Below are 21094 nucleotides of genomic sequence, written 5' to 3' on the forward strand. Positions count from 1 at the left end.
TTTCTTAGTAGCTCCTTGGTAATTGAGAGCAACTGTCTAGGTCTACTCTTCGGTGTTTCCTAAAGGCCAAGGAGTGAATGGGGATAGCTGCCCTGACCAGAAGTGGGAAGGACTCTTTTCCATCTTTTCCAGTTATAGTCCCTGATCCCTTTGTTGATGCAATTGGCAGTGGCTGCTCATCCAAGGCAAATTCACACACATCTCAAGAAAGTTAAGCCCACTTTTCTTATGCTAAATTATCCTATAAAGTTATCCTGTAATGGCAAAAGATAATGTTTCTTAGGCATCGTGACCTCTCTTCTCCTACGCGATCTATTTGACTGGCTAAGGGCCTTTGGGACCCGCAAGGTTTAGAATACATTCTACATCTTGGACCTCCACTGAGGGGACCATATGGCTTCATGGTCATTGCTTTGGCATCAATTTTCTTGCCCTGAACGCCATAGAAATTCTCAACCCCAGATTTTTATATACTCCTTGGACCTTTCCTTAATGGGAATACCCCACCAATCTTGGTACTGTTAACTCTGCAATGTTTGGGAACCTTCATGAAATCCAAGAAGATACAGCCTATCTAAATTGGTGGGATGCTAAAAGTCAAGGATTACACCTAGGGGGCAAAGGAAAGTTCATAGTAGGCTATCACCTCTGCAGGAAAAACACAATGTAACCCCAGTGCCCACCTAAGGTCAGAGACATCTGGCACTCTGAGATAAGATTCCAAAGTGGGATGTCCCAGGGGATCCACCTCCAGACCTCAACCTATCCAAAGTGGATGCCCCAGGTAGAGGTTTTAAGGTCTAGTACTAAGGCCTCCTTAGAATTTTCTCTCTCTTGCAGACCATTGGAACCTGAAGCTCCCATCAGTCACTACATCTGTGAACCTGAAGAAGACCTGAAGTACCTGTTTAAAAGACAGCCAAAAGAAAGTAAATGCCTACTAACTTTCCTTGCTGTCTTTGTTGCATAGTTATTGTAAGCTGGATAATAGTAGCAATTTTTATATTTTTACAATTTAGTTGCATTCTTCCAAATAGGTCGAATCCCTTCTTTTGTAACAATTAAGCACAGTGTTTTAATTCATTTTTATAACAAGTATTCTTTACAGCATAGGTATCTACCCCCTTGAAGTTCCCACTTTATAGAACAAAAAAAAAAAAAAAAAAGGTTTTTTTTGTTGTTTCTTAATGGTCACCCACGGCTTGTGTATACTGGGACGACGTGTATTGGGAATTAGCTTAATTTTACAGTGAGACCTCACTTTGCACCTCTGGCAATTAATGGATTCTGGGTATTTATTAAGAACTTTAAATTTAAAGCAAAGACTGTTAAATACCACCAGCCCAGCTCTGGTAAAGGACTTTTGGCACTGTTTGTCTCCATTATTATCCAAACACATTACCATCCCAATCCCAGCCTGATCTTAGGCCCTTGAAAAAAATAACCTACAATGGCAGGATGAGCAGTAAACCTTCTCCATTCCTCTCAGAGCAAACTCATTTGGGGCCCAGTATCAACAAACACAGCTAAAATTCCAGGCACCACTTTGTATTAAGAGAAGTCAACATTTTGGTCAGGACCTGGTAACCTTGAAAAGTCATCAATGCAACTATCCCCTGGAAAGTAACCCCTCACACAATCGTGTAAGCTATGCATTTACCCAAACTGCATCATTTAGAAAACCTGTACAGTTTTCATGGAAACCATCCTTAGATATTGAAACTTTAAAGGATATATATAGTCTAAGTACTGTCAAGGCAAGCCCATTAGCTGTGTTCACATTTTCTCTTGGCCACTTTAGCAGGGATCTGAACCACTTGAGAAGGTGAAAACAAAGAGCTGACCCATATGTTCACCACACAGAACAATTTCTGTCTTGAAAAACAAGCAACCTTTTCCCTGTATGCAACTAGTTCCTAATTACGCTTACCAGCCAATTGAACTGGAACCTGTACACTTGTTTATTTAGCCCCCGAGATTAATATAGTTCCCCAAAATCAATCCCTCATTATTCCTTTAACTACAAACACCCAACACAAATGAGCCATCCAACTCATGTCCTTTTTGGTAGGGCTAGGAATAACAGAGTAGGAACAGGAGTTCGCATCCTTGCAACTTCCCTATCCTATTACCAACGCTTGTCTAAGAATCTTTCAGACAGCTTGGAAGACATTACCCACAGTACTGTCACCATACAGAATCAAATGGAGTCCTTGGCAGTGGTCACTTTACAAAATAGAAAGGGACTGGATCTCCTTCTGAAAAAGATGGCTTATGTCTTTTTCCTAGAAGAATGCTGTTTTTATGTCAGGCAAATAGATAACTTAGCATTTGTCAAATATGTTGATCATTTCAGAAAACAAACTCTAGTTTTACTGATCTTTTCTGTTATTTCACTAGTCTCTGCACATTTATTTCTGTTCTACTTTTTATATTTCTTTCTTTCTCCTACTTTGGCCTTAATTTGTTCTCCCTTTTAAGGCATACAAATGGCTACCTGGTATATAAAACATGCTCTTTATTATTAATCATCATCAAGGAAATATAAATTGAAACCACAATATGATGTAGAATAGATATTACTAACAAAGAGAAATAATCAATTTAGTTTAAAAATAAATATTGATAGGGAAGTGTTAATATTGCCATTTTGTTAAATGTTCTCCATCACTCTTGTAATACTTTCATTCTTCTTTTTCTCTGTTGCCATCTTCATTTGTGTTTCATTGCATTTTTTTTGTAGTTCTATTATTTGTTTTCTTTCTTATTTTCTTTTGTATATCTTCTGTAAGCTGATAACAACTTAACTTCAATCATATCTACATCTTTCCTCCTCCTTGATATCACAGATTACATCTTTTTATAGTGTGTATTCATTAACAAATTTTTGTTTTTATAGCCATTCTTAACACTTCGTTACTTTTATACTAAATTAAGTGTGATTTGCACATCATCATTACATAATTACACTATATTTGTCTACATATTTAAATTTATATGGTGAATGTTATACTTTCACCTGCTTTTGTGTTGCTTTTCAGCATTATTTTGTTTCAACTTGAAGAACTTCCTTTGCCATTTCTTGTAAGTCACATCTAGTGATCATAAACTTCCTTAGTTTTTGTTTGCGTGGATAAGTCTTCAACTCTCCTTCGTTCTTAAAGAACAGTTTTGTCAGGTATTTTTTGTTGGCAGTATTTTTCTTTCTACATTCTGAATATACCATTCCACTCCCTCTAACCTGACATATTTCTGCTGAAAAATTTGCTGTTTGTTTTATGAGAGTTCCTTTGTCTGTGACAAAGTGCTTTCCTCTTGTTGGTTTCAAAATCCTCTTCTTATCTTTGACTTGTGTCAATTTTGTCTAGGTATAGACTTCTGTGGATATATTGTTTAGAAATCTTTTGGCTCTATTAATCTGAATGTCCATTTACCTCTTCACATTTAGTAATTTTTCAGCCATTATTTTTTAAGTAAGCTTCTTGCCTTTTTCTCTGTCTTCTCTTTCTGAGACTTCCATAATGGATCCATTGATTTGGTTGATGGTGTCCAATAAATCCTCCAAAATTTATTCACATTTTTCATTCACTTTTCTTGTTGCTTCTCTGGATGATTTCAAATTACCTGTTTTAGAGTTTTCTGATTCTTCTGTTTGATCAAGTCTGCTTTTGAAACTCTCTTTGGGATTTTTCAATTCAGTTATTATATTTTTCAGCTGCTGATTTTTTCTCTCTTTTATATGGTTTTCATATCTTTGGTGATATTTTTATTTTGTTCATGAATCATTTTTCTGTTTTAGCATTCTATTTGTGTTCTCTTATATAACACTGATCTTTTCAAATATGATTATTTTGAATTATTTGCCGGGGTGTTTATAGATCTTTTGTTTAGGCTTGGTTACTAAAGATTTGTTTTGTTCCTTTGGTAATATATATTTCTTACTCTTTATATTTCTTGTAGTTGTGTGTTGATGTCTGAACATTTCATGAAACAGCCACCTCTTTCAGTGTTATGGACTGATTTTGCCAGCATAAGATCTTCACCAACTAACCCTGCTAGATATTCTGGTATTCTAACTATCCTTTTATTTTGATGTGTCCACTCCACTCTTCTCCCTACTTTCTGGAAAATTAGTCTGAGGATTGTATGCCTTCTACCAATCCCACATAGCCATACTAGGTGCTGAGATCTGCCTGTGCCTTTTTCCCAAGGGAGTGCACTGAGATGCTGGAACATTGAGTGTAAGCTCCACTTCTCTCCCTCTCTCCTGTAGGAGAAATCTCAGGATTGTCCACCTTCTTTCAATCCTGCAAAGCCAAGCCAGCTGCTAAGAGCCATATAGGCTGCTGAGCACCATGCCAGGTGTTGAGACCTGCACCAGCTGTTGAGATCTGCACATATGTGAGTTTTGTGTGCCAAGATATGCATGCCAGTTGCTGAGGACCATGTGTCAGCTGCTAAGATCCCCCACACACCTCTCTTTTTCTTTGCTCTTAGCTACTTTCAGGCATTCCAACAATGCAGGTTTTCCCAACACTCTGAATTTGGTGGGCACTTCCCAAGTGCCTTTTCTGGGTACTTCCCAAGATTTGGTCTCTGGGAAGTGCCCAGAAAAGCTGAGGAAGTTGTGATCATACTTAGCTCTCTCTTTTCCCTGGGGGAGAAACCATGGGCTGAGGGAACCTCTCTAGGCATGGATCTGTGATGGGCTGCAGAAGGGGTAATGTGAGTAAAATAAAACTGCTTTTCTTACCCATTTTAATACAGTGTTCTCAGTTTTGTACTTTTCTTGGGCACTGCAACTTCTTCACTGAATTCTAGAATTCTCAATAAGGCATGTTGATACATGTATATTTGCCAAGTCAATGTTTTTATATTGGAATTCATGCTGTGACTTCTTATTCTGTTGTCTTGCCAATGAATTCTGGTACATTTTAATGCATGAATACAAGGTTACAAAACTGTATCTCCATTTTGTAGTTTCAAAGCTTATGTAGAAAGTCTGAAATTTTTTTTCCATAGGCTAATATATAATAATGAATGAATGCACTATTTCCTTGCATAATATATTTGGTAATGCCATAACTTAAAATTACAACAGACTTAGGATCATATTTTAAAGGCATATTTTTAAGTCTCAATAATATAAAAGACGAAATGACGTCCAATTTTAAGGGCCTCCAAAAGCTTAGTAAATTTTATTTTAAACTGATTTTAAGAATATAAGATGAAACACAAAAGGCAGAATATAAAACCATGTATACAGTATTACCCTAATACATATACACAAGGGAAAAAAATCATACATAAATATAATAGTGGTTGTCTCCGGTATAACTAAGGTGATTTTTATTTTCTTGTGCCTTTTGGTACTTTGTATTATATAATAAAATATTGTGAAGATATTTCCTAATAACCCAATTATTATTATGTTTTTGATAACTCAAGAAACTAGAGTATTTTCAAAGTAATCTTAAATAAAAATGTATTAATGTGAACTGAATAAAAACTTTTCTTCCCTTTGTGTGTATGTGTGTGTGTGTGTGTGTGTGTACACATGCACATGTATTTTCTTGGTAATATCAAAATAGAATTTTGAGTTATGAATAAGCTGAAAAGAATACTTCTAGGTCTCAGAATCTCTCATAATGGGAGAATTATTTATTCAGAGTGGCAATAAGTGGTTTATTCAAGGTGGTAATAATTCAGTTTTAACACAATGAATAGGCCAGGTCAAACACAATCACTGGTCCAATTTTACTGCATGACATACAAATAAAATTATAAGGAATGGAAATCAAGTTCTGTCTTTTGCTACATTATAAAGTTGTATAAGTCTTAAGGTGGATGATAGATGGAAGAATGAATCATGTACATTGCTGCCACTGAAATGGTGTTGATACATTTGAACTTGAAATACAGTCGAGTTCCTGAAGCAATACATGACAGACTAGGATCCTCCTGGATTGTCAGTGTTTTCATTTAAGTCCTGTATTATTATCTTTGTCCCTTTCTCTCGCAAGAAGTAAATCTTAAGACATTCTACTTTCTCATCAGTTCTTCCCATACCCAATTCCAGTATATGCATAAGCCTGCCCTCCACTCTTAATCTGCTTGTTTTCAGAATTGCTATTTATTTCTGGAGCAGGGTTGGTTAGAATTGTATAGTAATTGTAAATTCCTTCCTTTGTTCTGTAAACTCTTGAGGATAAAAACAATGTCTTATTTAACTCTTCTTGTTATCTATTATCTACAAGCATACACACATTGATTTTCACATAACAGATAATCAATAAATGAATGATGTAGTAATTTCTCAGTTTAGTAACCTAGTAATTTCTAGTAATTTAATAACCTAGTAATTTCTAGGTTTTCTTCCTGGTTTCTGGCAAGCCCAGGGAGAAGTAGAAAAGCCTTCAATCAGAGTTGCAGTTGTTTCACTAATAGTAACTTCCAATTTGGCTCGTTATGATAATACTACATTTCATAATTAGTTTTCAGTATATATTTAGACAGCTGGTAATGAAATATCAATTGAAAAGCATGACCATTTCTATGACTTCAAAAGACTCAGCATGTCTTGTAAGGAAGAAAGCATTAGTTGAACTAGTCTGATTTTTGACCACACTGTAATTTATGCCAATAGAAAATATGCATTGACACACTGATCTGCTGCTAAGTGCTGAGGTCAGTCGTGCATTTTATAGTTCAGCTGCATAGAAAGAATTTTATTGCTTTTCACAGCCATGCTGCAGTAAAAAGGGTTTTTTATGATGTCACAGAAAATTAATTGAGGTACGTTGCGTAGAAACTGAAAAAGGTCATATGTGGAATATAACTGACACCCCATAACCCCATTACTGATTCCTAAAATGCAAATTAGTGTTCTTCATTTCCCTATGAGTAGTACAACTGTTCTTTAAATTGAAATTACAATTTTATTTGCTTACACCATTTAAACTTAAAGCTTAATCTATTTTTTCCAAGTAACGTCAATTCAACTTTAAAAACTGTACATCTGTATTCAAACAAAATATTTGAAGGCTACAATTTTATTTGTATAATACATAAGAAAAAGTTAATATTTATAGCAATAGCTTATTTGATGAATTTATCTTCCTCCTTTGCTTACATTTAATCATGTGTTTTGATATATTACCCCTACAATAAAGAAATGCAGAACATATGAAAAGCTGATTTTAAACATAGATACAATAAGATAAAGCCCAAGAAATATATATTATAAGAAATGTTATTTAATATTGCCAACAAATCTTTTTACTGTTAACAGATCATGTATAGAATTTGGCAGTATCAGACCAATTATTTCAATTTTAACATATATAATTTTCCACACGAAATGACTTATATCTGCTTTGCAAACAAAGGAAATGATAGCAAAGAGTGAATTTTGTCATATCACATTTTCCGAGAAAGGCATGATTGACTGATTCTGCTCCAGTTCTCCAAAGCCCATTGATGTGGCCTATGGAGTCTTACAGGATAGAGAACTTTCTCTGTATTAACTTAAAAGTGAAACTAACTCTTGAATGCACTTCTGCCTGCAACATAGCACAAAGTTTTTCAGCTGTGAACTCAAAGCTAATGCGGTAAAATGATATCACAATGCATGTTAAAGAGCTTTGACGGAAAACTGAGGAAACAATTCAAGTTCATTCAAGAGAGGAATAAAGGCCAGGTGCGGTGGCTCAGGCCTGTAACTCCAGTACTTTGGGAGGCCGAGGCGGGTGGATTACATGAGGGCAGGAGTTCGAGACCAGCCTGGGCAACATAGTGAAACCCCGTCTCTACTAAAAACACAAAAATTAGCCAGGCGTGGTGGCAGGCACCTGTAATCCCAGTTACTTGGGAGGCTGAGACAGGAGAATTGCTTGAATGCGGGAGGCAGAGGTTTTGGTGAACTGAGATCACGCTACTGCACTCTAGCCTGGACAACAAAAAGCAAAACTCGTTCTCAAAACAAAAAAGAAAAAGAGAGAGAGAGAGAGAGAGAGACGAATAAAGAGGCTATTCTGCAACCACTTAGAGATCTATAGTTTATATTCAGGGAAGATAAATTATGCTTATACAGTGTGGTATTTGCTTTATTACAGTTACCCACAAATGACAGATTCACATCATTTCTTATCTTCAAATACCTAAATCTTTTCACCTGCCAATGTCTCTCAAATTTTAATGTGCATATGAATCACCTGGAGTCTTGTAAAAATGCATTTTCATTCAGCAGGTCTGGGGTGTGGCATGGAGTCTGCATTCTTTTTTGGGGGGGGGGGGGGTACAGAGTCTCGCTCTGTCGCCCAGGCTGGAGCCAGTGGCGCGATCTCGGCTGCACTGCAAGCTCCGCCTCCCGGGTTCACGCCATTCTCCTGCCTCGGCCTCCTGAGTAGCTGGGACTACAGGCGCCCGCCACCGCGCTCGGCTAATTTTTGTATTTTTAGTAGAGACGGGGTTTCACCGTGGTCTCGATCTCCTGACCTTGTGATCCGCCCACCTCGGCCTCCCAAAGTGCTGGGATTACAGGCGTGAGCCACCGAGCCCGGTCAGAGTCTGCATTCTTAACAATCTTCCAGGTGATGCTGATACTGCCAGTTTCAAGATCTCACTTTGAGTAGCAAGACTCTAGAAAACAAATGATGTACTTTTTGCCTTATGGATGTAACTTACTGCTCAATACCAGGGTTCACAATTCCATCTACACTAGAGTTTTTTTTATACGTAAAGTTTTTCAGGCTCCAATTCAGGCCTTCTGAATAAGAATTTTCAAGGTGAGTGTCTCTATATCTGTTTTTTGTTTGACACTTCACAAATCTTTTGTATACACAGAGTTAAGAATTACTCAAATATGTTCAAATTCATGATTCAGAATAAAAAATTGTTATTTTGTGATTTTTCTGTGTGAGTTAAAGGTTGCATGGTATATGACTATGTTAATATTAGCAGTGTATGTTAGTAATGTACATACATATTTCTGGGCAACCTGGCTCAACATATATTACTGAAAATGGCAACAATGGGAATGAGAGAATTTTAGCATAATGATCAAACACATAGTGTACATCCAGGGTCTCTTTAAAATAGCGTTTGCATCACTGCAGGATTATTAAGCATGGTTCCATTGGGGAGTACACATATTCAGATATAAATTCCTGTCCTAGAACCTGGATAAAACCATCGCATAGATTATCATGCATAATAGATTTCTGAATTCTGCTTTGATCGCACACCTAATATTTCCTGTCTAGGATATGTAACTAAAAATCCTCCATAAGATATCATACTCTGAAAAACATGTCAGGGCAATTATAGAAATAAAGAAAATACCCCTTTTATCTGTAGAATTGGTATTTTTAAGTCCATCAAGGTTTTGAGTTGAACAAATATTTCATGAGTCAGAAATTCACCTCGGAGGCCAAGACAGGAAAATAGCTTGAACCCGGGAGGCAGAGGTTACAGTGAGGCGAGATCGGCCTGGGTGACAGTGCCAGACTGTCTCAAAAATGAACATATACATAAATAAAATAAAAATGATAAAATAAAAAATAAGAATGCTATCCTGGCATTTTGTCCCATCTCCTATGTTATCATTCATCCACAGGGTGTTTTGCGGGTTACCGTAGGTCAATTACACAACAGGTTTATGAATTTGGGAATTAATTCTAACATATGATGAATTTACACACATTTTCACAGCTTCAAAGAGAGTCATGGAGACTCTTCAGGATTTCAATTGAGCCAAAATGTATTTAGCCCAACTAGAAGAATAAGAAGATAAATATTTTCTTGCCAAAAATCTGTATTATGGAACCTAATTATATTTTAAATTACCAGAGTAAGGGCTCAAAATTGCACACTCTGGGATAATATGTTTGTTGAAGAAGGCATTATTATAGTTCAATGGAGGAAACAAATGAATAAAGTTATGAAAGAGAATGTGATAGTTGGTATAAAAAATGCTGGAACAATAGCTGGAAAATTGAATCCTTACCAGCACTCACTATAAAGAGTAAAATTTGGCATGCATGAAATGAGATGCTACTTTACTTGTAATTTAACACTCAGTGAGTCTGTCTCAGTTCATTTCATTTCACTTTCATGGTACTTACCCTTTCTCCTTTTTTATTCCCCCTAATCTTAAAGCCACAGGCATGCTCCCTTCTTTTTGCTTGATCCTTTCTCTCTCCCCTCAGTCAGCTGCATCCTTAATCAGTCCACCATTACCATCACTTTTCATAAAGTCAAGAAAAAAAAAGCTTGGTTTCTTATTTTAAGGCTGAGATATGTTCATTTTATTAAAAAAGATAAAAAGAAGAAAAATATTGCCTGCCATTACACTCCAAAGAGAGATAGCCCCTGTTAATATTGTGTTATGTTTCCTTCTGGTCATTTTAGTAAACATATATTTACAAAGTTAAGATCATATTGTATATATACTTTCAATCTTGGTGATTTTACTGAACGTTATATCAGAAACGTTTTCTATCTCACAGTTTTTCAAAAGTACATTTTAATTGTTGCTTATTATTTTGTTGTACAAATACATTCTAATTTATATGACCAGTCGACTATATCATTTCATTTATTGTGCTATTAAAAATAACATAGTGTGAACAGTAAAGAGCATAAATATTTTTATGTATATGATTATTTACTTAAAAATAGGTTCCTAGAAAGAAGATTGGTGGGAGAATTCTTTTTTTTAAGGCACTTGGTATTTTACTAGGTTTCTTTCCAGAAAGGATGTGCTAATTTACATCTTCATTAGCAAAATGTGAGACTTCCATATTTTTTGATGAAAGACATACAATTCATTCTTTTTATGGGTCAAACTAAACAAATTAGTAGGGTTACATTAATGCTAGACTTGAGGAATTATGTGAAGTGCCCTTTTTTTATCTTGCATCTCAGCAGACTGATGTACTTGTTCTAGCTTTCAGAAAGAAACTCAATAAACTTGTGGAATCATGAAAGAGTATTCTCTCTTGGGTGAATTTATTTTGAAAAGTAGCTAAATTCAGCAGCAAGTCTTCCAGGAACGTATAGGAAAATTTCCAACTCTGTGGGTTTTTTTTTTAATTTTTACTATCAAAGACTTTGATCTCATGACACCAACCTGAATTATCCCAATTTCTTTATTGTGCAGTTCACACTTTTACAAAATCTATTTTTCTTTACTAATACTTGATATTTTAGAGCCCAGTCACAGCATTTAGTTACATGTAGTTTAGTATGTGTGATGCATTTATGTTTATATCTCCTGTAATGATTAAAAGACACTGAGGGCCAGGCACTGTGGCTCATGCCTGTACTCCAAGCACTTTGGGAGGCCAAGGCGGGTAGATCACCTGAGGTCAGGAGGTCGAGATCAGTCTGCCCAACATGGTGAAACACCGTGTCTACTAAATACACAAAAATTAGCTGGGCGTGGTAGTGGGCACCTGTAATCCCAGCTACTCAGGAGGCTAAGACAGGAGAATCACTTGAACCCAGGAAGCAGAGGTTGTAGTGAGCCAAGATCACACCACTGTACCCCAGCCTGGGCGACAGAATGAGACTCCATCTCAAAAAAAAAAAAAAAAAAAAAAAAAACAAAAAAAAACCACTGAGCAACAGGGTCCATATTTATATTTATATTTTTGTAAGTTTTGTAGAACACAAAATGGCAACTTAAAAATAGTTAAGGTAAATCCCAGGTGGGCTGAAGAATTCTGCTCAAAGAAAGAAAAGGAGAAATGTATGCAAAATACCACTGCATATGCTCATTTAAAAAATATTATTCCAGAAATGTAGGGAGTGTTGATAAATGTTGCTTCTGAAAAGAGGGCTATGTAGCTGTCTCAGTCTTATTTGTGTTGCTATAACAGAATACCCGAGACTGGGTAGTGTATAAAGAAAATACATTTATTTCTTACAATTCTGAAGGCTAGGAAGTCCAAGGTTGAGGGATCACATCTCATTGCCTTCTAATGAGGGTCTTGTGCTGTGTCATAACACAGTGAAATGCATCACAGGACAAGAAAGGCACTAAACTGGCTTTAATAACAGATCCACTCTCATGATAACTGACCCATTCCCATAAGAACCATTGATCAATCCATGAATAGATTTATCTATTCATGAAGGTGGAGACCTCATGACTCAAACACCTTTTAAAGCCCCCACTTTTTAACACTGTTCTCTTGATGATTAAGTTTCAACATGAGCGTCATGGGGTACAAAGATTCAAAGCATAGCAGTAGCATATGTTGGATAAGTATTCTTATTGAATTACTCCTGAGACGTGTTCGCAAGATGGAACCATTATTGCATTGTTTGAACAATTCCTTGGAACAGAAAGCCTGCCCACTTCAAAATTGAAGTATAAAACCACAATTCAATGCTATATATTATAGATGACATGATTAAGAGCATATATATATATATATATATATACATACACTTTTTTTTTTTTTTGAGACAGAGTCTCACTCACTCTGTTTCCCAGGCTGGAGTGCAGTGGTGTGATCTGGGCTCACTGCAACCTCCACCTCCTGATTTCAAGTGATTCGGCTTCCTCAGCTTCTTGAGTAGCTGGGATTATGGACCTGGCTAATTTTTGTATTTTTAGTAGAGACAGGGTTTAACCATGTTGGCCAGGCTAGTCTCGAACTCCTGACCTCAAGTAATCCACTAACTATGGCCTCCCAAAGTGCTGGGATTACAGGTGTGAGCCACCACACCCAGCCAATAGCATGTATATTAAAGATAGATTGTCCGGGATTAAATTTTTATTTTACTACTTACTAGCTGTGTAAACTTGGGCAAGACACTTTCTGTCTCTGTACCTCAGTTTCTTCATCTGAAACATACGGAATAATAATATTATTTATATCATTGGGCTATTGATATGATTAAATTAGTTAACAGGTAAAAAATGTGTAGTACAGTGCCTGGTTAATATTAAGACTTTATGAATATTTACTATTATGATCATATGCCATGACCAGGATTCACTAACAGTTTTACTTTTTCTTTACATCCTAAAGTAGAAGCAGAAGACACAGTGGTATTTTTTGACCTGCTTTGTTTGCTTTCTTTTTCTAATCTGGTTCCTAGACCCAACTGGGTAAGCAAGAAGCTCTCCTTCATTCCTTTCAAATCACATTTTTTTTTTTTTTTTTTTTTTTCAGAAAATTCACTGATTGAGACATTGGAAAGAAAGCTTCAAAGTAGAAAGTTAAGTTCTGGGACATACAAAATAACTCCAATATATATTGCCACTCTAAAATAACTTTCCTGTGTGCCCTTACCTTGAAGCACATTCTGTTTCTTTATGTTATTATTTTGCAAAGACAGTGAAACTATAAAATACTGTAATAAGATGCATACAAAATTTAGTCACTTACAATGAGATTCTGTTATTGTGAGCTTAATAAATGACCACCAATGTTGGTGGCCTGAGTAGAAATCTGTAAGGTAGCCCAGGGTCTTGACCACACTCTCCAAATCTGCCGTGGTTGTACCTGATGCTGGGGTCCGCGTGTTTCCTAAACAAGGGAATGAACACACAAGACAACACAAGACAAGACAAACATGGCGGCCGCCTCGAATGGCGCGCTCTGCTTTATTTTATACAGTCGTTTGTGGAATGTTGCCAAGTCACAAGACACATTGTTGTTTTTCTGACCTTTCCCTGACTTTCTGGATTTTCAAGATGTTTACATATAAACAGGCCCCCAACGCCCTGCTTCGTTTGCAAGAGCAGGACTTATGGGGAACGCCCTGCTTCTTTAGCGAGAGCAGGACTTATCGGGAACACCCTGTTTGTGAGCACGTAGTCCTTTACACCTATGATGTGGTGCCACTCAGTGGTAGATGTTTACTGTGTCTAAAGTATCTATCAAGATGATGATTTTGGATCTTGTCACTGGTTGGGTTTTTAGAACAGAGGCAACGATTCTAGAAGTTCACAGTCTGAGTTCCATTTCCTCCATCACACCCACACACATATACACACACACACACACACATACATACCCCACACATAAGTATATAAAATCACAAAGACCCCTGTGTCAGGAAAACAGATTATTATGACCAGAACAGCAGTAGCAAAATAAGTATCTTATTGCTGATTTCCTGAGTCCAATTTTCACAGACTACATGGTGAGAGCCAGATGTTACGTGTACATGCAGTGAGTTTGTATCACAGAAGAGGATCTCTAACATGATGAAACTCAGAGCTTATAAGGGACAACTGGAATACATGCTTTTTCTCATCTCTAGAGGGCGTGAGACACCTCATCTTTACTCTAGAATGCCAAAAATTCCTCTCCAGTGAGGTGAGGTTAAGATCTCCAGATTTATCACCCTGGAATGTAAGAAAATGTTTCCCAGGAGCTAAATCTCTAAATCACTCCAGAGCAATAAACATATTGAAATATTTTTATAGTCTTCATTTGAAACTTCCTATTAAACAAATGCATAGGTGACCCAAAACACCCTAAATCATTACCTTATAAAGGAGACACAGTGGCATTTTGAGCTTGAATATGCACATTTTTCAAAAACCATGGCATTGTAGTTCTTTACTTTTTTCAATTACCATGTAAACCCTCAAATGACATAAGTATGTCATTATCAATGGTACTCTAAAAAGTTTTCTTTGAATTCTTAAGCAGTCTAAAGGAAAGAATGTAAAACTGTTTTTAAATAGTCACATCTTGGAAGTAGAGTCCAAATTCTACAGGATATGTGAAAAAAAATGTGCTTCAGTGGAAAATGATATATTGTAAAGAGTATATCTTTCTGACTTATCTGATTCAGATTTAACAACAGATATATTACAACTGTGGCAATTATAAATAACTGATAAAAATAAAAATAATTATTATCTACAAATATGAAAATTATGACTCATAAAGATTCCATTCGAATGCCTTTTTCCATTGTAGAAGTTAGTTTTGCCCCCATTTGTCTATTCATTTAAAATTGTTGATCTATAAATGTGTATGTTTTATTCTTCTTTGAATTAGTTGTAACATCTTACCAGTTTTTCATTAATAGGTTAAATTAGATCCTTAATATGTGTTTATTCCATGCCTATCTGAGAGTCATGGTTTTATCTTTTTTGTTAAAAAAACTCTTTAATATGTAAAATATTTTAAAGGAAAAAACAGAGTTCGTTGTGTTATGATTTTTAAAATATAATGTCAATGAAGAGTAAAAGGAAATAATAGAAATTTAAAGGAGGGAATCATCATTGATTTCAAGAGTGGTTAAAGTGTTTAATCAGAGAGATGATACTTATAACACAATCCTTGGAGAAAAATTATGATTGAAAAGGTAGCATCACATTCCAGATGAGGGCAAAGATTGAACGACGGCATTAAGGTAGGCATTTAGATGAGATTCATGGAGCAATATAATGGATATAGAAAGCAGACTGATGGGTGTGCTTGCATAAACAGAACATGGGAGGCATGATATTAGCTGTTGGAATGAGAGCGAAGGTACAAAAAGTCAGGATAAAAGTTATTTTGTGGGTGATGCTTGGGAAAGCAGTGATGGCCCCATGATGAAATTGCGTTTTTGCTTTAGCAGAAGTAGAACTAATTGTGAACCACTACTCATGTGAATATGAGTGAGCCAGCAAGTCATTTGTTTCCATGCTTGTCTACTTTGCTTTATACCCACTCTCTACAATATACTTGACAGGGCAAAATTTACAGTGAAATGAAAATTTATTGTTTATTAACTTAATCTTTATCTTATACAAATATGCTTGGTAATTTTATTTAAAATAATAGATATTTTCATATAACCAAGTGATTCTTTCAAATCTTATTTAGATCAGCACATTAGGGTTTTTCCTTTGCAATAAAAAATAGTATACTAAGTTTCCTATCTATTAGATGTCATATTAGATGGAGAGAGAGGAAAGTCCTGTATTTTACAATGGTTTAATTAAATTTATTTGAAGAAAACATTACCTAAAATCAGACATATTAACCACATTTCTAAATATAAGCAACAATCCACATTTAGGAATCCTGATATTAAATTCTTCACAATGTTTTCTAATTAGTGCTATGAGTCAGACTGAAATATGGTAATACTGAGAATTGTCAAAGAAACTGCATTAGTTTGCGGCATTAGAAAGCACATAACTTGAGTTTAAGCCATGATTTACTCCCTGACTCTGTGGCACTCTGAAGAAGCTATGAAACTTCTCAGTTTCTCAGTTATCTCACTAGTATATGAGAAGACAAGGACCAGAATTCTAGCTGCTTCAAAATGATAGATGAATATCTAATTCTAAAATTGAGTGACAACATTTTGATACAATTTGATATGCTGGAAAAAGTTTTTGCCTAATATAAAATTAAACAAAGAAAGGAAGAACCACATATTGATACTCAATGTACTGCTCTATCAGGAATCAGTTTATCAGGTTTGATTCGCGTGCGCACGTGTGTGTGTGTTAACATCTCCTCTTAAGATGTTTATGTATCTCTTCTATGCAGTTTCTCCTCTTGGCTTATGCATTAAGTTGTTTCTACCTTGCTCTCTTAATGTATAAAACCATCTTCATTAGAGATATTCAAATAAAATGAGGGGGGCGGTTTGGCTTGGTTTTACTTATTATATATAGCAGTGCACATAAGATACAAATATTTTTAACTTCTCCAAGAGAACCTTAAAGAAAGCAAGTCACTAACATTTTGTCTTCTACTGGAAATTGGTGGTCTAACAAGAAAATATACTAAGTTATTTTTTAAGAACTTTAGTTGGTGATCACATAGTGACCTAAACAATTTTACCTTTTCTACAGTTTATCCAAACTTTCATTCATTTTGTTGCCAAATACTTCCTGTATTCTCTATTTCCTATACACTCCCTATTAAGTTACAGCTGTCTAACTTCTACCCTCAATTCATTAAAAAATTATCAGCTTTCTTACCAAATCCAGGGAATGTTTCTGTATTTCTGAATGCGATTAACCAATCTCATTTTCCTAGAAATAATCACAATGCTTGGCTTTGATGAAATTTTAATTACCTGATTCTCATCTCTTTTGCCACTCCATCCTTTGCTTACATCTTCTCCTTCTACCACTTAACTATGAGTATGCCCTAAATTTCATACGTAGTACACTATTTTTTTTTTTTTAAACTTATATCTTAGGTTCAAGGCTACATGAGCAGGTTTGTTACATAGGTAAACTTGTGTCATGGGAATTTGTTGTACAGATTATTTCATCACCCAGGTGCTAAGCCTACTAACCATTAGTTATTTTTCCTGATCCTCTCCCTCCTCCCAACCTCCTGTTTTTGATAGGCCCCAGCGTGTGTCATTTCCCTCTATGGGTCCACGTGTTCTTATTATTTAGCTCCCACTGATGAGTGAGAACATGTGGTATTTGGTTTTCTGTTCCTGCATTAGTTTGCCTAGGATAATGGCCTCCAGCTCCATTGATCTTGCTGCAAAGAACATGATCTCATTCTGTTTTATGACTGCATAGTATTCCATGGTGTACATGTACCACATTTTCTTTATCCAGTCTACCATTGCTGGACATTTAGATTGATTCCATGTCTTTGCTATTGTGAATAGTGCTGTGATGAACATATGCATGCATGTGTCTTTATGGTAGAACGATTTATAATCCTTCAGGTGTATACCCAATAATGAGATTGCTGGGTTGAATGGTACTTCTGTTTTAAATTATTTAAAAAATCACTACACTGCTTTCCACAATGGCTTCTTTCTTATTTCTTCAACTACTGCTCCATGCAAATGATTCCCCAATTAACATATCTATGAACATGCATTGCAGTACTTCTCAGGACATATCCAAATGAATATTACACTGGTATCTCAAACTCAAAGTGTCTAAAACTGAAATTAATGGTCTAGTTAAAGTAGATCCCCTCTCTATCCAAATTATTTGTGTAACTTTCAGTTTTCTCGGTAAAAATTATGAAGATATTTTAACTCATTTCTTTCTTTTTCTTCTAAGTCCAAAGTCTAACTCAGATTTTTATTTTTTTGTTTAAATATCTCTCAGATTTTCCTTTTTCTCTCTTGTTCTGCTATTCACTCTAGTCCAGGCTTTTGTAAAGTCATACTTGGATGGCTGTAATGTTCTCTTTATTGTCTTCTGGCCTTGTACTCTCTTCTGACATACTGCTCTTCCCAAAGCATTATTTTCATTTTGTCATGCCTTTGATTCAAGAACTCCTGATGCAATATTTTTATTTACTTTCTTCTTCTTTTTAAGAAACATATGTCATGTGTATCCTTCTTCTCAAAGTAGAATATGAGATAAAATTGTAATTGGATTGTGGGTAACTCAAAAGATAAACGCTTGAATGGATGGATACCCCATTCTCCATGATGTGCTTATTTCACATTGCATGCCTGTATCAAGACATCATGTGTACCCCGTATATAGAGAACTACTATGTACCCAGAAAAATTAAAAACTTAAATTAAAAAATTTGAAAGGAGACAAAATTATCTGAATCGTCGAAGATTTTAATTACTTGGATTCTAAGTAATTATTCTGCTGCTCTAGATTTTTGCATGCCCTACTACTCTAATTCCAATTCTTTTTCATCTTGTACATCGAAACATTACCAGCTATCCAAAATAGGTCTGAAAAAGTTTTAACTTCATTGCAACTCTATTCTAGTTAAGTAGATGTGCTTTAGGGACTTAGAAGATGGTAACTAGCAGAGCACCATCGTCTCCCCAGTAGGGGGAGAATAACAACCACTTACTCATTCTGTCATCAGAGAACCAGGCACTTTAGTGCTTACTAAGTGGTAAATACATTTTGACAATTTTTAACTTACATGCATTTATAGAAGCAGCCTGTTCTTCCCCCAGCACTGTCCTTTTTCTATCTAGAACTGAGATATGCCACTCCCCTTGTGACAGTATAACCCTGAATATAAGAATCTGAATTACATGAAAGGTTCATTAGTGTTACAGTCTGCAGAACTTAATTTGAATAAATCCAATTATATCTTGGTAATGAGACTACTAAATTTTAATGTTCTATTTAATGAGGAGTAAAATACACTCCAAAACAAACTGAACAAGTCTTTCTGACCCAGAAGTTTTTGGCGATTAATGCGGTTAATTGACTGATGTAAAAAATAGGGACAATTGTGCATTATTCAACTAATTTTTCAGGAACCTCTGGAGCAAGCCAGATGTTGAGAATAGAATGGAAAGTATTCCTACTAACCTGGGAGAGCCAGAGGAAATAAATAAGTCTCAACTATGACTGAAACACAGTTTAGGATATGGCTGGCTTGTTTGTGAAGTCACAAAATCATATGGTAAAAATGTAAGTGTTTTGGGGGTGTGCTTGGTTGGAGTCGGGTGCTGATATACAGTGGGTTGCCTGACTTCCTACTATTTTTTGATTTCTCATCAAGACTCAGTATGCACATCTGTTTCAGCTAATCTTTCCCTTGAAAAGGGAAATGAAAATAGATTAGTTATAAGCCAAGATATCTTCTTTTAGAGATAATGGAATTTAATTCTTTCAGTGAACTCATTACTTTCACTACATCCAGGAAAATGTTAACAAACGAAAAAGAATACCTGGAACATATGATTAAATATGTATGGTACAAAGGATATGTATTACCTAGGATACAAAGGATATGTATTACCTAGGGTTTGAATTACTTTATGAAGTAATTTAAATATGTGTTTTTGGTCTACTATGCTGTTATTGTAAATTGTTTAGGTACTTGAATTATTGCTCATTTTATACTTAACAGTTAACGTGGGTTGTAACAGCTTTTCTCAAGTTAATAAAAACATTTGAACTTTGTATTATATTTTAAAATTTTGGAGTATTTTTAAGAAAATAACCCATGTGTTCACCTAACAATGATTTCTGCATTTTCTTTACTCTGTAGTTGTTAGTTTATAGCTGCCTGTGCTTGTATTCTACAAGGTAAAAGGGTATTCAAATAGCAATGTGAAGATGATCAAATTAGCTCTTGAAACATGAGCATGCCATATATTGACTCTGCTTCTCTGTGGTATTTTTTTGTTTTAACAGAAATAACAAAATTTCCTGCTAAAGTACATTTAATCTAGTTAGAATGAAATTTCTGAAAACAAATATGAATACATTAAGAATTCATATATCATTTATATTTACTCATAATTTCCTATTTAAAATGTCAAATTGTATTGAGTTTTTTAGAATTCCATGTAGTCGTGGTACTATACAATATGATGTGTGAAAAGTATGAAAGAGTAATTAGAATAAGATATTGAGGTTATTATTCCCCTTCTATATTGAATAACATCAGTTTCAGTTGCTGTATTAGCTAACTCCATTAACATTAATTTTAAACTAGTATGTAATAATGCAGGTCAAGGTAAGGCAGAAATAACTGGGAAAAAGTATATACAATTTGTGCTAATTGAATACCAATCAAAGGCATACATGCCAATCTAGTCCTGAAGAAAATGCCATTTACATAATGGTTTGTTGAAGGCAGCAGTTTTGAGGATAGATTAAAAATAATATGTGAAATCAGGTTTCCATTGCTAGGTTTGCTAATGCAAACTTGAAAGAGGGTGAAAAGGATGGCATGCTACAATCTTGGTTTGAGATGTTCCCATTCACTTTGTCCATTTAAATTCACATTTTATAGTAATTTATTATAGATTACTTTTTCTTCAAAAATCTGGAATGTTGCTTTTCCCAAATCATGATGAACTGGTAATAAAACAAGTAATCACGAGTGTCATTGCTCTTTGGATCTGAAGGTTTTCTTTCAAGGCTGAATTGTAGTAAAATCTTTGGTTTGAACTTTACTTCATTCAATTTAGTAATTATTTGCCACTATTCATTGTGGATGCTCAAAATAATGAACAAGCAGTACAGTCTAAGCACCAACTAATTGAAGCAGATACTATAAACAATCTGTGCTGGTATCAGGGTATTCTAACAGAATATTATACCTGCCAGTTTTACTAAATTGTATTGTAGTGACAGCTCTATAGCAAAACACTAAACCTTCCACATTCTACTCTCTACCATTGACACACTCTGTTC

This window comes from Chlorocebus sabaeus, chromosome X, assembly GCF_047675955.1.
Source record: "Chlorocebus sabaeus isolate Y175 chromosome X, mChlSab1.0.hap1, whole genome shotgun sequence".
Classification (NCBI taxonomy): domain Eukaryota; kingdom Metazoa; phylum Chordata; class Mammalia; order Primates; family Cercopithecidae; genus Chlorocebus; species Chlorocebus sabaeus.